General features: G+C 40.2%; 16 non-coding genes across 16 annotated transcripts; all 16 read right to left on the reverse strand.

Moving 5' to 3' along the window:
- Positions 1 to 584: 584 nt before the first annotated feature.
- On the reverse strand, positions 585 to 656 carry TRNAD-GUC (transfer RNA aspartic acid (anticodon GUC)). Its single transcript has one exon. It is a non-coding gene; the product is annotated as a tRNA-Asp (tRNA).
- Positions 657 to 1,401: 745 nt separating this feature from the next.
- On the reverse strand, positions 1,402 to 1,473 carry TRNAD-AUC (transfer RNA aspartic acid (anticodon AUC)). Its single transcript has one exon. It is a non-coding gene; the product is annotated as a tRNA-Asp (tRNA).
- Positions 1,474 to 2,218: 745 nt separating this feature from the next.
- On the reverse strand, positions 2,219 to 2,290 carry TRNAD-GUC (transfer RNA aspartic acid (anticodon GUC)). Its single transcript has one exon. It is a non-coding gene; the product is annotated as a tRNA-Asp (tRNA).
- Positions 2,291 to 3,035: 745 nt separating this feature from the next.
- TRNAD-GUC (transfer RNA aspartic acid (anticodon GUC)) lies at positions 3,036 to 3,107 on the reverse strand. Its single transcript has one exon. It is a non-coding gene; the product is annotated as a tRNA-Asp (tRNA).
- Positions 3,108 to 3,852: 745 nt separating this feature from the next.
- Positions 3,853 to 3,924, reverse strand: TRNAD-GUC (transfer RNA aspartic acid (anticodon GUC)). Its single transcript has one exon. It is a non-coding gene; the product is annotated as a tRNA-Asp (tRNA).
- Positions 3,925 to 4,669: 745 nt separating this feature from the next.
- Positions 4,670 to 4,741, reverse strand: TRNAD-GUC (transfer RNA aspartic acid (anticodon GUC)). Its single transcript has one exon. It is a non-coding gene; the product is annotated as a tRNA-Asp (tRNA).
- A 745-nt stretch (positions 4,742 to 5,486) lies between these two features.
- On the reverse strand, positions 5,487 to 5,558 carry TRNAD-GUC (transfer RNA aspartic acid (anticodon GUC)). Its single transcript has one exon. It is a non-coding gene; the product is annotated as a tRNA-Asp (tRNA).
- A 745-nt stretch (positions 5,559 to 6,303) lies between these two features.
- TRNAD-GUC (transfer RNA aspartic acid (anticodon GUC)) lies at positions 6,304 to 6,375 on the reverse strand. Its single transcript has one exon. It is a non-coding gene; the product is annotated as a tRNA-Asp (tRNA).
- Positions 6,376 to 7,120: 745 nt separating this feature from the next.
- Positions 7,121 to 7,192, reverse strand: TRNAD-GUC (transfer RNA aspartic acid (anticodon GUC)). The gene has a single exon. It is a non-coding gene; the product is annotated as a tRNA-Asp (tRNA).
- A 745-nt stretch (positions 7,193 to 7,937) lies between these two features.
- Positions 7,938 to 8,009, reverse strand: TRNAD-GUC (transfer RNA aspartic acid (anticodon GUC)). Its single transcript has one exon. It is a non-coding gene; the product is annotated as a tRNA-Asp (tRNA).
- A 745-nt stretch (positions 8,010 to 8,754) lies between these two features.
- Positions 8,755 to 8,826, reverse strand: TRNAD-GUC (transfer RNA aspartic acid (anticodon GUC)). Its single transcript has one exon. It is a non-coding gene; the product is annotated as a tRNA-Asp (tRNA).
- Positions 8,827 to 10,387: 1,561 nt separating this feature from the next.
- On the reverse strand, positions 10,388 to 10,459 carry TRNAD-GUC (transfer RNA aspartic acid (anticodon GUC)). Its single transcript has one exon. It is a non-coding gene; the product is annotated as a tRNA-Asp (tRNA).
- Positions 10,460 to 11,204: 745 nt separating this feature from the next.
- TRNAD-GUC (transfer RNA aspartic acid (anticodon GUC)) lies at positions 11,205 to 11,276 on the reverse strand. Its single transcript has one exon. It is a non-coding gene; the product is annotated as a tRNA-Asp (tRNA).
- Positions 11,277 to 12,021: 745 nt separating this feature from the next.
- TRNAD-GUC (transfer RNA aspartic acid (anticodon GUC)) lies at positions 12,022 to 12,093 on the reverse strand. The gene has a single exon. It is a non-coding gene; the product is annotated as a tRNA-Asp (tRNA).
- Positions 12,094 to 13,654: 1,561 nt separating this feature from the next.
- On the reverse strand, positions 13,655 to 13,726 carry TRNAD-GUC (transfer RNA aspartic acid (anticodon GUC)). Its single transcript has one exon. It is a non-coding gene; the product is annotated as a tRNA-Asp (tRNA).
- A 745-nt stretch (positions 13,727 to 14,471) lies between these two features.
- TRNAD-GUC (transfer RNA aspartic acid (anticodon GUC)) lies at positions 14,472 to 14,543 on the reverse strand. The gene has a single exon. It is a non-coding gene; the product is annotated as a tRNA-Asp (tRNA).
- Positions 14,544 to 14,596: the final 53 nt, after the last annotated feature.

The raw sequence follows: 14,596 nt of genomic DNA on the forward strand, positions 1-14,596 counted from the left end.
TATTTTTGTCTCAGCTGAAACAAAGACTACAATACAACTTTGCAAAAAAGATAGTCATTTCAATTAAAAACCTTTTTCTGTTATCCTCTACTGGTCGGTCATGGCCAGGAAGCTTATATGATATTGGTCTATCTATCTCACTTACTATACAGTTACTCCCTTTGAAAGTAGGGGATGCAAGTCCATTTTTGCCTGCAATCCATAGGAAAAGACACTTCTCTCTCAGTCTATACTCTGTAGGCATACAATAGTATCAGCTTTGCTTCATTGATGTGATGTCATAATCAGGTTTAGCTCACAAGAGACTTGTCCACTACATAGCTGTCTCCTGTGTTACAGCGTGAGCCAATTTTAAGAGGATGATATGCAAATATTGTAATGCACAAAAACAGTACATGCCATGCTAGATAAAAGCAAGGGGTGACACCCAAACTAAAAACGAGGCTATGCAATTGGTGTTTCTGGTTCTTTCTTATGCTCTCAAAATCAAGTGGTATATTTTTCACGCTACAATTGGATTCGGACTTTGATTCTCCATAACCTTGAGCAACGAATCTCTGAACCTGATAAAAACTTGCAATGTTCTCCCCGTCGGGGAATCGAACCCCGGTCTCCCGCGTGACAGGCGGGGATACTCACCACTATACTAACGAGGACTAACTTGGTGAATCTGCAGGCAAAATTGGAGCTGAAAATACACCCAAAAACATGTCAGGGTGAGGTCTCGAGATGCGTCTGTGTCATTGGCCACAGAGATTATGTGCTACATGTTATCAAGCTAACATAAAACCCTAAATAAGAAGCAGATAAAAAGATTTATTTTTGTCTCAGCTGAAACAAAGACTACAATACAACTTTGCAAAAAAGATAGTCATTTCAATTAAAAACCTTTTTCTGTTATCCTCTACTGGTCGGTCATGGCCAGGAAGCTTATATGATATTGGTCTATCTATCTCACTTACTATACAGTTACTCCCTTTGAAAGTAGGGGATGCAAGTCCATTTTAGCCTGCAATCCATAGGAAAAGACACTTCTCTCTCAGTCTATACTCTGTAGGCATACAATAGTATCAGCTTTGCTTCATTGATGTGATGTCATAATCAGGTTTAGCTCACAAGAGACTTGTCCACTACATAGCTGTCTCCTGTGTTACAGCGTGAGCCAATTTTAAGAGGATGATATGCAAATATTGTAATGCACAAAAACAGTACATGCCATGCTAGATAAAAGCAAGGGGTGACACCCAAACTAAAAACGAGGCTATGCAATTGGTGTTTCTGGTTCTTTCTTATGCTCTCAAAATCAAGTGGTATATTTTTCACGCTACAATTGGATTCGGACTTTGATTCTCCATAACCTTGAGCAACGAATCTCTGAACCTGATAAAAACTTGCAATGTTCTCCCCGTCGGGGAATCGAACCCCGGTCTCCCGCGTGATAGGCGGGGATACTCACCACTATACTAACGAGGACTAACTTGGTGAATCTGCAGGCAAAATTGGAGCTGAAAATACACCCAAAAACATGTCAGGGTGAGGTCTCGAGATGCGTCTGTGTCATTGGCCACAGAGATTATGTGCTACATGTTATCAAGCTAACATAAAACCCTAAATAAGAAGCAGATAAAAAGATTTATTTTTGTCTCAGCTGAAACAAAGACTACAATACCACTTTGCAAAAAAGATAGTAATTTCAATTAAAAACCTTTTTCTGTTATCCTCTACTGGTCGGTCGTGGCCAGGAAGCTTACATGATATCGGTCTATCTATCTCACTTACTATACAGTTACTCCCTTTGAAAGTAGGGGATGCAAGTCCATTTTAGCCTGCAATTCATAGGAAAAGACACTTCTCTCTCAGTCTATACTCTGTAGGCATACAATAGTTTCAGCTTTGCTACATTGATGTGATGTCATAATCAGGTTTAGCTCACAAGAGACTTGTCCACTACATAGCTGTCTCCTGTGTTACAGCATGAGCCAATTGTAAGAGGATGATATGCAAATATTGTAATGCACAAAAACAGTACATGCCATGCTAGATAAAAGCAAGGGGTGATACCCAAACTAAAAATGAGGCTATGCAATTGGTGTTTCTGGTTCTTTCTTATGCTCTCAAAATCAAGTGGTATATTTTTCACGCTACAATTGGATTCGGACTTTGATTCTCCATAACCTTGAGCAACGAATCTCTGAACCTGATAAAAACTTGCAATGTTCTCCCCGTCGGGGAATCGAACCCCGGTCTCCCGCGTGACAGGCGGGGATACTCACCACTATACTAACGAGGACTAACTTGGTGAATCTGCAGGCAAAATTGGAGCTGAAAATACACCCAAAAACATGTCAGGGTGAGGTCTCGAGATGCGTCTGTGTCATTGGCCACAGAGATTATGTGCTACATGTTATCAAGCTAACATAAAACCCTAAATAAGAAGCAGATAAAAAGATTTATTTTTGTCTCAGCTGAAACAAAGACTACAATACAACTTTGCAAAAAAGATAGTCATTTCAATTAAAAACCTTTTTCTGTTATCCTCTACTGGTCGGTCATGGCCAGGAAGCTTATATGATATTGGTCTATCTATCTCACTTACTATACAGTTACTCCCTTTGAAAGTAGGGGATGCAAGTCCATTTTAGCCTGCAATCCATAGGAAAAGACACTTCTCTCTCAGTCTATACTCTGTAGGCATACAATAGTATCAGCTTTGCTTCATTGATGTGATGTCATAATCAGGTTTAGCTCACAAGAGACTTGTCCACTACATAGCTGTCTCCTGTGTTACAGCGTGAGCCAATTTTAAGAGGATGATATGCAAATATTGTAATGCACAAAAACAGTACATGCCATGCTAGATAAAAGCAAGGGGTGACACCCAAACTAAAAACGAGGCTATGCAATTGGTGTTTCTGGTTCTTTCTTATGCTCTCAAAATCAAGTGGTATATTTTTCACGCTACAATTGGATTCGGACTTTGATTCTCCATAACCTTGAGCAACGAATCTCTGAACCTGATAAAAACTTGCAATGTTCTCCCCGTCGGGGAATCGAACCCCGGTCTCCCGCGTGACAGGCGGGGATACTCACCACTATACTAACGAGGACTAACTTGGTGAATCTGCAGGCAAAATTGGAGCTGAAAATACACCCAAAAACATGTCAGGGTGAGGTCTCGAGATGCGTCTGTGTCATTGGCCACAGAGATTATGTGCTACATGTTATCAAGCTAACATAAAACCCTAAATAAGAAGCAGATAAAAAGATTTATTTTTGTCTCAGCTGAAACAAAGACTACAATACAACTTTGCAAAAAAGATAGTCATTTCAATTAAAAACCTTTTTCTGTTATCCTCTACTGGTCGGTCGTGGCCAGGAAGCTTATATGATATTGGTCTATCTATCTCACTTACTATACAGTTACTCCCTTTGAAAGTAGGGGATGCAAGTCCATTTTAGCCTGCAATCCATAGGAAAAGACACTTCTCTCTCAGTCTATACTCTGTAGGCATACAATAGTATCAGCTTTGCTTCATTGATGTGATGTCATAATCAGGTTTAGCTCACAAGAGACTTGTCCACTACATAGCTGTCTCCTGTGTTACAGCGTGAGCCAATTTTAAGAGGATGATATGCAAATATTGTAATGCACAAAAACAGTACATGCCATGCTAGATAAAAGCAAGGGGTGACACCCAAACTAAAAACGAGGCTATGCAATTGGTGTTTCTGGTTCTTTCTTATGCTCTCAAAATCAAGTGGTATATTTTTCACGCTACAATTGGATTCGGACTTTGATTCTCCATAACCTTGAGCAACGAATCTCTGAACCTGATAAAAACTTGCAATGTTCTCCCCGTCGGGGAATCGAACCCCGGTCTCCCGCGTGACAGGCGGGGATACTCACCACTATACTAACGAGGACTAACTTGGTGAATCTGCAGGCAAAATTGGAGCTGAAAATACACCCAAAAACATGTCAGGGTGAGGTCTCGAGATGCGTCTGTGTCATTGGCCACAGAGATTATGTGCTACATGTTATCAAGCTAACATAAAACCCTAAATAAGAAGCAGATAAAAAGATTTATTTTTGTCTCAGCTGAAACAAAGACTACAATACCACTTTGCAAAAAAGATAGTAATTTCAATTAAAAACCTTTTTCTGTTATCCTCTACTGGTCGGTCGTGGCCAGGAAGCTTACATGATATCGGTCTATCTATCTCACTTACTATACAGTTACTCCCTTTGAAAGTAGGGGATGCAAGTCCATTTTAGCCTGCAATTCATAGGAAAAGACACTTCTCTCTCAGTCTATACTCTGTAGGCATACAATAGTTTCAGCTTTGCTACATTGATGTGATGTCATAATCAGGTTTAGCTCACAAGAGACTTGTCCACTACATAGCTGTCTCCTGTGTTACAGCATGAGCCAATTGTAAGAGGATGATATGCAAATATTGTAATGCACAAAAACAGTACATGCCATGCTAGATAAAAGCAAGGGGTGATACCCAAACTAAAAATGAGGCTATGCAATTGGTGTTTCTGGTTCTTTCTTATGCTCTCAAAATCAAGTGGTATATTTTTCACGCTACAATTGGATTCGGACTTTGATTCTCCATAACCTTGAGCAACGAATCTCTGAACCTGATAAAAACTTGCAATGTTCTCCCCGTCGGGGAATCGAACCCCGGTCTCCCGCGTGACAGGCGGGGATACTCACCACTATACTAACGAGGACTAACTTGGTGAATCTGCAGGCAAAATTGGAGCTGAAAATACACCCAAAAACATGTCAAGGTGAGGTCTCGAGATGCGTCTGTGTCTTTGGCCACAGAGATTATGTGCTACATGTTATCAAGCTAACATAAAACCCTAAATAAGAAGCAGATAAAAAGATTTATTTTTGTCTCAGCTGAAACAAAGACTATAATACAACTTTGCAAAAAAGATAGTCATTTCAATTAAAAACCTTTTTCTGTTATCCTCTACTGGTCGGTCATGGCCAGGAAGCTTACATGATATTGGTCTATCTATCTCACTTACTATACAGTTACTCCCTTTGAAAGTAGGGGATGCAAGTCCATTTTAGCCTGCAATCCATAGGAAAAGACACTTCTCTCTCAGTCTATACTCTGTAGGCATACAATAGTATCAGCTTTGCTTCATTGATGTGATGTCATAATCAGGTTTAGCTCACAAGAGACTTGTCCACTACATAGCTGTCTCCTGTGTTACAGCGTGAGCCAATTTTAAGAGGATGATATGCAAATATTGTAATGCACAAAAACAGTACATGCCATGCTAGATAAAAGCAAGGGGTGACACCCAAACTAAAAACGAGGCTATGCAATTGGTGTTTCTGGTTCTTTCTTATGCTCTCAAAATCAAGTGGTATATTTTTCACGCTACAATTGGATTCGGACTTTGATTCTCCATAACCTTGAGCAACGAATCTCTGAACCTGATAAAAACTTGCAATGTTCTCCCCGTCGGGGAATCGAACCCCGGTCTCCCGCGTGACAGGCGGGGATACTCACCACTATACTAACGAGGACTAACTTGGTGAATCTGCAGGCAAAATTGGAGCTGAAAATACACCCAAAAACATGTCAGGGTGAGGTCTCGAGATGCGTCTGTGTCATTGGCCACAGAGATTATGTGCTACATGTTATCAAGCTAACATAAAACCCTAAATAAGAAGCAGATAAAAAGATTTATTTTTGTCTCAGCTGAAACAAAGACTACAATACCACTTTGCAAAAAAAATAGTCATTTCAATTAAAAACCTTTTTCTGTTATCCTCTACTGGTCGGTAATGGCCAGGAAGCTTACATGATATCGGTCTATCTATCTCACTTACTATACAGTTACTCCCTTTGAAAGTAGGGGATGCAAGTCCATTTTAGCCTGCAATCCATAGGAAAAGACACTTCTCTCTCAGTCTATACTCTGTAGGCATACAATAGTTTCAGCTTTGCTTCATTGATGTGATGTCATAATCAGGTTTAGCTCACAAGAGACTTGTCCACTACATAGCTGTCTCCTGTGTTACAGCGTGAGCCAATTTTAAGAGGATGATATGCAAATATTGTAATGCACAAAAACAGTACATGCCATGCTAGATAAAAGCAAGGGGTGACACCCAAACTAAAAACGAGGCTATGCAATTGGTGTTTCTGGTTCTTTCTTATGCTCTCAAAATCAAGTAGTATATTTTTCACGCTACAATTGGATTCGGACTTTGATTCTCCATAACCTTGAGCAACGAATCTCTGAACCTGATAAAAACTTGCAATGTTCTCCCCGTCGGGGAATCGAACCCCAGTCTCCCGCGTGACAGGCGGGGATACTCACCACTATACTAACGAGGACTAACTTGGTGAATCTGCAGGCAAAATTGGAGCTGAAAATACACCCAAAAACATGTCAGGGTGAGGTCTCGAGATGCGTCTGTGTCATTGGCCACAGAGATTATGTGCTACATGTTATCAAGCTAACATAAAACCCTAAATAAGAAGCAGATAAAAAGATTTATTTTTGTCTCAGCTGAAACAAAGACTACAATACCACTTTGCAAAAAAGATAGTCATTTCAATTAAAAACCTTTTTCTGTTATCCTCTACTGGTCGGTAATGGCCAGGAAGCTTACATGATATCGGTCTATCTATCTCACTTACTATACAGTTACTCCCTTTGAAAGTAGGGGATGCAAGTCCATTTTAGCCTGCAATTCATAGGAAAAGACACTTCTCTCTCAGTCTATACTCTGTAGGCATACAATAGTTTCAGCTTTGCTACATTGATGTGATGTCATAATCAGGTTTAGCTCACAAGAGACTTGTCCACTACATAGCTGTCTCCTGTGTTACAGCATGAGCCAATTGTAAGAGGATGATATGCAAATATTGTAATGCACAAAAACAGTACATGCCATGCTAGATAAAAGCAAGCGGTGATACCCAAACTAAAAACGAGGCTATGCAATTGGTGTTTCTGGTTCTTTCTTATGCTCTCAAAATCAAGTGGTATATTTTTCACGCTACAATTGGATTCGGACTTTGATTCTCCATAACCTTGAGCAACGAATCTCTGAACCTGATAAAAACTTGCAATGTTCTCCCCGTCGGGGAATCGAACCCCGGTCTCCCGCGTGACAGGCGGGGATACTCACCACTATACTAACGAGGACTAACTTGGTGAATCTGCAGGCAAAATTGGAGCTGAAAATACACCCAAAAACATGTCAGGGTGAGGTCTCGAGATGCGTCTGTGTCATTGGCCACAGAGATTATGTGCTACATGTTATCAAGCTAACATAAAACCCTAAATAAGAAGCAGATAAAAAGATTTATTTTTGTCTCAGCTGAAACAAAGACTACAATACCACTTTGCAAAAAAAATAGTCATTTCAATTAAAAACCTTTTTCTGTTATCCTCTACTGGTCGGTAATGGCCAGGAAGCTTACATGATATCGGTCTATCTATCTCACTTACTATACAGTTACTCCCTTTGAAAGTAGGGGATGCAAGTCCATTTTAGCCTGCAATCCATAGGAAAAGACACTTCTCTCTCAGTCTATACTCTGTAGGCATACAATAGTTTCAGCTTTGCTTCATTGATGTGATGTCATAATCAGGTTTAGCTCACAAGAGACTTGTCCACTACATAGCTGTCTCCTGTGTTACAGCGTGAGCCAATTTTAAGAGGATGATATGCAAATATTGTAATGCACAAAAACAGTACATGCCATGCTAGATAAAAGCAAGGGGTGACACCCAAACTAAAAACGAGGCTATGCAATTGGTGTTTCTGGTTCTTTCTTATGCTCTCAAAATCAAGTAGTATATTTTTCACGCTACAATTGGATTCGGACTTTGATTCTCCATAACCTTGAGCAACGAATCTCTGAACCTGATAAAAACTTGCAATGTTCTCCCCGTCGGGGAATCGAACCCCAGTCTCCCGCGTGACAGGCGGGGATACTCACCACTATACTAACGAGGACTAACTTGGTGAATCTGCAGGCAAAATTGGAGCTGAAAATACACCCAAAAACATGTCAGGGTGAGGTCTCGAGATGCGTCTGTGTCATTAGCCACAGAGATTATGTGCTACATGTTATCAAGCTAACATAAAACCCTAAATAAGAAGCAGATAAAAAGATTTATTTTTGTCTCAGCTGAAACAAAGACTACAATACCACTTTGCAAAAAAGATAGTCATTTCAATTAAAAACCTTTTTCTGTTATCCTCTACTGGTCGGTAATGGCCAGGAAGCTTACATGATATCGGTCTATCTATCTCACTTACTATACAGTTACTCCCTTTGAAAGTAGGGGATGCAAGTCCATTTTAGCCTGCAATTCATAGGAAAAGACACTTCTCTCTCAGTCTATACTCTGTAGGCATACAATAGTTTCAGCTTTGCTACATTGATGTGATGTCATAATCAGGTTTAGCTCACAAGAGACTTGTCCACTACATAGCTGTCTCCTGTGTTACAGCATGAGCCAATTGTAAGAGGATGATATGCAAATATTGTAATGCACAAAAACAGTACATGCCATGCTAGATAAAAGCAAGCGGTGATACCCAAACTAAAAACGAGGCTATGCAATTGGTGTTTCTGGTTCTTTCTTATGCTCTCAAAATTAAGTGGTATATTTTTCACGCTACAATTGGATTCGGACTTTGATTCTCCATAACCTTGAGCAACGAATCTCTGAACCTGATAAAAACTTGCAATGTTCTCCCCGTCGGGGAATCGAACCCCGGTCTCCCGCGTGACAGGCGGGGATACTCACCACTATACTAACGAGGACTAACTTGGTGAATCTGCAGGCAAAATTGGAGCTGAAAATACACCCAAAAACATGTCAGGGTGAGGTCTCGAGATGCGTCTGTGTCATTGGCCACAGAGATTATGTGCTACATGTTATCAAGCTAACATAAAACCCTAAATAAGAAGCAGATAAAAAGATTTATTTTTGTCTCAGCTGAAACAAAGACTACAATACAACTTTGCAAAAAAGATAGTCATTTCAATTAAAAACCTTTTTCTGTTATCCTCTACTGGTCGGTCATGGCCAGGAAGCTTACATGATATTGGTCTATCTATCTCACTTACTATACAGTTACTCCCTTTGAAAGTAGGGGATGCAAGTCCATTTTAGCCTGCAATCCATAGGAAAAGACACTTCTCTCTCAGTCTATACTCTGTAGGCATACAATAGTTTCAGCTTTGCTTCATTGATGTGATGTCATAATCAGGTTTAGCTCACAAGAGACTTGTCCACTACATAGCTGTCTCCTGTGTTACAGCGTGAGCCAATTTTAAGAGGATGATATGCAAATATTGTAATGCACAAAAACAGTACATGCCATGCTAGATAAAAGCAAGGGGTGACACCCAAACTAAAAACGAGGCTATGCAATTGGTGTTTCTGGTTCTTTCTTATGCTCTCAAAATCAAGTGGTATATTTTTCACGCTACAATTGGATTCGGACTTTGATTCTCCATAACCTTGAGCAACGAATCTCTGAACCTGATAAAAACTTGCAATGTTCTCCCCGTCGGGGAATCGAACCCGGTCTCCCGCGTGACAGGCGGGGATACTCACCACTATACTAACGAGGACTAACTTGGTGAATCTGCAGGCAAAATTGGAGCTGAAAATACACCCAAAAACATGTCAGGGTGAGGTCTCGAGATGCGTCTGTGTCATTGGCCACAGAGATTATGTGCTACATGTTATCAAGCTAACATAAAACCCTAAATAAGAAGCAGATAAAAAGATTTATTTTTGTCTCAGCTGAAACAAAGACTACAATACCACTTTGCAAAAAAGATAGTCATTTCAATTAAAAACCTTTTTCTGTTATCCTCTACTGGTCGGTCATGGCCAGGAAGCTTACATGATATTGGTCTATCTATCTCACTTACTATACAGTTACTCCCTTTGAAAGTAGGGGATGCAAGTCCATTTTAGCCTGCAATCCATAGGAAAAGACACTTCTCTCTCAGTCTATACTCTGTAGGCATACAATAGTTTCAGCTTTGCTACATTGATGTGATGTCATAATCAGGTTTAGCTCACAAGAGACTTGTCCACTACATAGCTGTCTCCTGTGTTACAGCATGAGCCAATTGTAAGAGGATGATATGCAAATATTGTAATGCACAAAAACAGTACATGCCATGCTAGATAAAAGCAAGGGGTGATACCCAAACTAAAAACGAGGCTATGCAATTGGTGTTTCTGGTTCTTTCTTATGCTCTCAAAATCAAGTGGTATATTTTTCACGCTACAATTGGATTCGGACTTTGATTCTCCATAACCTTGAGCAACGAATCTCTGAACCTGATAAAAACTTGCAATGTTCTCCCCGTCGGGGAATCGAACCCCGGTCTCCCGCGTGACAGGCGGGGATACTCACCACTATACTAACGAGGACTTACTTGGTGAATCTGCAGGCAAAATTGGAGCTGAAAATACACCCAAAAACATGTCAGGGTGAGGTCTCGAGATGCGTCTGTGTCATTGGCCACAGAGATTATGTGCTACATGTTATCAAGCTAACATAAAACCCTAAATAAGAAGCAGATAAAAAGATTTATTTTTGTCTCAGCTGAAACAAAGACTACAATACAACTTTGCAAAAAAGATAGTCATTTCAATTAAAAACCTTTTTCTGTTATCCTCTACTGGTCGGTCATGGCCAGGAAGCTTATATGATATTGGTCTATCTATCTCACTTACTATACAGTTACTCCCTTTGAAAGTAGGGGATGCAAGTCCATTTTAGCCTGCAATCCATAGGAAAAGACACTTCTCTCTCAGTCTATACTCTGTAGGCATACAATAGTATCAGCTTTGCTTCATTGATGTGATGTCATAATCAGGTTTAGCTCACAAGAGACTTGTCCACTACATAGCTGTCTCCTGTGTTACAGCGTGAGCCAATTTTAAGAGGATGATATGCAAATATTGTAATGCACAAAAACAGTACATGCCATGCTAGATAAAAGCAAGGGGTGACACCCAAACTAAAAACGAGGCTATGCAATTGGTGTTTCTGGTTCTTTCTTATGCTCTCAAAATCAAGTGGTATATTTTTCACGCTACAATTGGATTCGGACTTTGATTCTCCATAACCTTGAGCAACGAATCTCTGAACCTGATAAAAACTTGCAATGTTCTCCCCGTCGGGGAATCGAACCCCGGTCTCCCGCGTGACAGGCGGGGATACTCACCACTATACTAACGAGGACTAACTTGGTGAATCTGCAGGCAAAATTGGAGCTGAAAATACACCCAAAAACATGTCAGGGTGAGGTCTCGAGATGCGTCTGTGTCATTGGCCACAGAGATTATGTGCTACATGTTATCAAGCTAACATAAAACCCTAAATAAGAAGCAGATAAAAAGATTTATTTTTGTCTCAGCTGAAACAAAGACTACAATACCACTTTGCAAAAAAGATAGTAATTTCAATTAAAAACCTTTTTCTGTTATCCTCTACTGGTCGGTCGTGGCCAGGAAGCTTACATGATATCGGTCTATCTATCTCACTTACTATACAGTTACTCCCTTTGAAAGTAGGGGATGCAAGTCCATTTTAGCCTGCAATTCATAGGAAAAGACACTTCTCTCTCAGTCTATACTCTGTAGGCATACAATAGTTTCAGCTTTGCTACATTGATGTGATGTCATAATCAGGTTTAGCTCACAAGAGACTTGTCCACTACATAGCTGTCTCCTGTGTTACAGCATGAGCCAATTGTAAGAGGATGATATGCAAATATTGTAATGCACAAAAACAGTACATGCCATGCTAGATAAAAGCAAGGGGTGATACCCAAACTAAAAATGAGGCTATGCAATTGGTGTTTCTGGTTCTTTCTTATGCTCTCAAAATCAAGTGGTATATTTTTCACGCTACAATTGGATTCGGACTTTGATTCTCCATAACCTTGAGCAACGAATCTCTGAACCTGATAAAAACTTGCAATGTTCTCCCCGTCGGGGAATCGAACCCCGGTCTCCCGCGTGACAGGCGGGGATACTCACCACTATACTAACGAGGACTAACTTGGTGAATCTGCAGGCAAAATTGGAGCTGAAAATACACCCAAAAACATGTCAAGGTGAGGTCTCGAGATGCGTCTGTGTCTTTGACCACAGAGATTATGTGCTACATGTTATCAAGCTAACATAAAACCCTAAATAAGAAGCAGATAAAAAGATTTATTTTTGTCTCAGCTGAAACAAAGACTACAATACAACTTTGCAAAAAAGATAGTCATTTCAATTAAAAACCTTTTTCTGTTATCCTCTACTGGTCGGTCATGGCCAGGAAGCTTACATGATATTGGTCTATCTATCTCACTTACTATACAGTTACTCCCTTTGAAAGTAGGGGATGCAAGTCCATTTTAGCCTGCAATCCATAGGAAAAGACACTTCTCTCTCAGTCTATACTCTGTAGGCATACAATAGTTTCAGCTTTGCTTCATTGATGTGATGTCATAATCAGGTTTAGCTCACAAGAGACTTGTCCACTACATAGCTGTCTCCTGTGTTACAGCGTGAGCCAATTTTAAGAGGATGATATGCAAATAGTGTAATGCACAAAAACAGAACATGCCATGCTAGATAAAAGCAAGGGGTGACACCCAAACTAAAAACGAGGCTATGCAATTGGTGTTTCTGGTTCTTTCTTATGCTCTCAAAATCAAGTGGTATATTTTTCACGCTACAATTGGATTCGGACTTTGATTCTTTATAACCTTGAGCAACGAATCTCTGAACCTGATAAAAACTTGCAATGTTCTCCCCGTCGGGGAATCGAACCCGGTCTCCCGCGTGACAGGCGGGGATACTCACCACTATACTAACGAGGACTAACTTGGTGAATCTGCAGGCAAAATTGGAGCTGAAAATACACCCAAAAACATGTCAGGGTGAGGTCTCGAGATGCGTCTGTGTCATTGGCCACAGAGATTATGTGCTACATGTTATCAAGCTAACATAAAACCCTAAATAAGAAGCAGATAAAAAGATTTATTTTTGTCTCAGCTGAAACAAAGACTACAATACCACTTTGCAAAAAAAATAGTCATTTCAATTAAAAACCTTTTTCTGTTATCCTCTACTGGTCGGTAATGGCCAGGAAGCTTACATGATATCGGTCTATCTATCTCACTTACTATACAGTTACTCCCTTTGAAAGTAGGGGATGCAAGTCCATTTTAGCCTGCAATCCATAGGAAAAGACACTTCTCTCTCAGTCTATACTCTGTAGGCATACAATAGTTTCAGCTTTGCTTCATTGATGTGATATCATAATCAGGTTTAGCTCACAAGAGACTTGTCCACTACATAGCTGTCTCCTGTGTTACAGCATGAGCCAATTTTAAGAGGATGATATGCAAATATTGTAATGCACAAAAACAGTACATGCCATGCTAGATAAAAGCAAGGGGTGACACCCAAACTAAAAATGAGGCTATGCAATTGGTGTTTCTGGTTCTTTCTTATGCTCTCAAAATCAAGTAGTATATTTTTCACGCTACAATTGGATTCGGACTTTGATTCTCCATAACCTTGAGCAACGAATCTCTGAACCTGATAAAAACTTGCAATGTTCTCCCCGTCGGGGAATCGAACCCCAGTCTCCCGCGTGACAGGCGGGGATACTCACCACTATACTAACGAGGACTAACTTGGTGAATCTGCAGGCAAAATTGGAGCTGAAAATACACCCAAAAACATGTCAGGGTGAGGTCTCGAGATGCGTCTGTGTCATTGGCCACAGAGATTATGTGCTACATGTTATCAAGCTAACATAAAACCCTAAATAAGAAGCAGATAAAAAGATTTATTTTTGTCTCAGCTGAAACAAAGACTACAATACCACTTTGCAAAAAAGATAGTCATTTCAATTAAAAACCTTTTTCTGTTATCCTCTACTGGTCGGTAATGGCCAGGAAGCTTACATGATATCGGTCTACCTATCTCACTTACTATACAGTTACTCCCTTTGAAAGTAGGGGATGCAAGTCCATTTTAGCCTGCAATTCATAGGAAAAGACACTTCTCTCTCAGTCTATACTCTGTAGGCATACAATAGTTTCAGCTTTGCTACATTGATGTGATGTCATAATCAGGTTTAGCTCACAAGAGACTTGTCCACTACATAGCTGTCTCCTGTGTTACAGCATGAGCCAATTGTAAGAGGATGATATGCAAATATTGTAATGCACAAAAACAGTACATGCCATGCTAGATAAAAGCAAGGGGTGATACCCAAACTAAAAACAAGGCTATGCAATTGGTGTTTCTGGTTCTTTCTTATGCTCTCAAAATCAAGTGGTATATTTTTCACGCTACAATTGGATTCGGACTTTGATTCTCCATAACCTTGAGCAACGAATCTCTGAACCTGATAAAAACTTGCAATGTTCTCCCCGTCGGGGAATCGAACCCCGGTCTCCCGTGTGACAGGCGGGGATACTCACCACTATACTAACGAGGACTAACTTGGTGAATCTGCAGGCAAAATTGGAGCTGAAAATACACCCAAAAACA

This window comes from Pseudophryne corroboree, chromosome 11 (assembly GCF_028390025.1).
Source record: "Pseudophryne corroboree isolate aPseCor3 chromosome 11, aPseCor3.hap2, whole genome shotgun sequence".
NCBI classification, from domain to species: Eukaryota; Metazoa; Chordata; class Amphibia; order Anura; family Myobatrachidae; genus Pseudophryne; species Pseudophryne corroboree.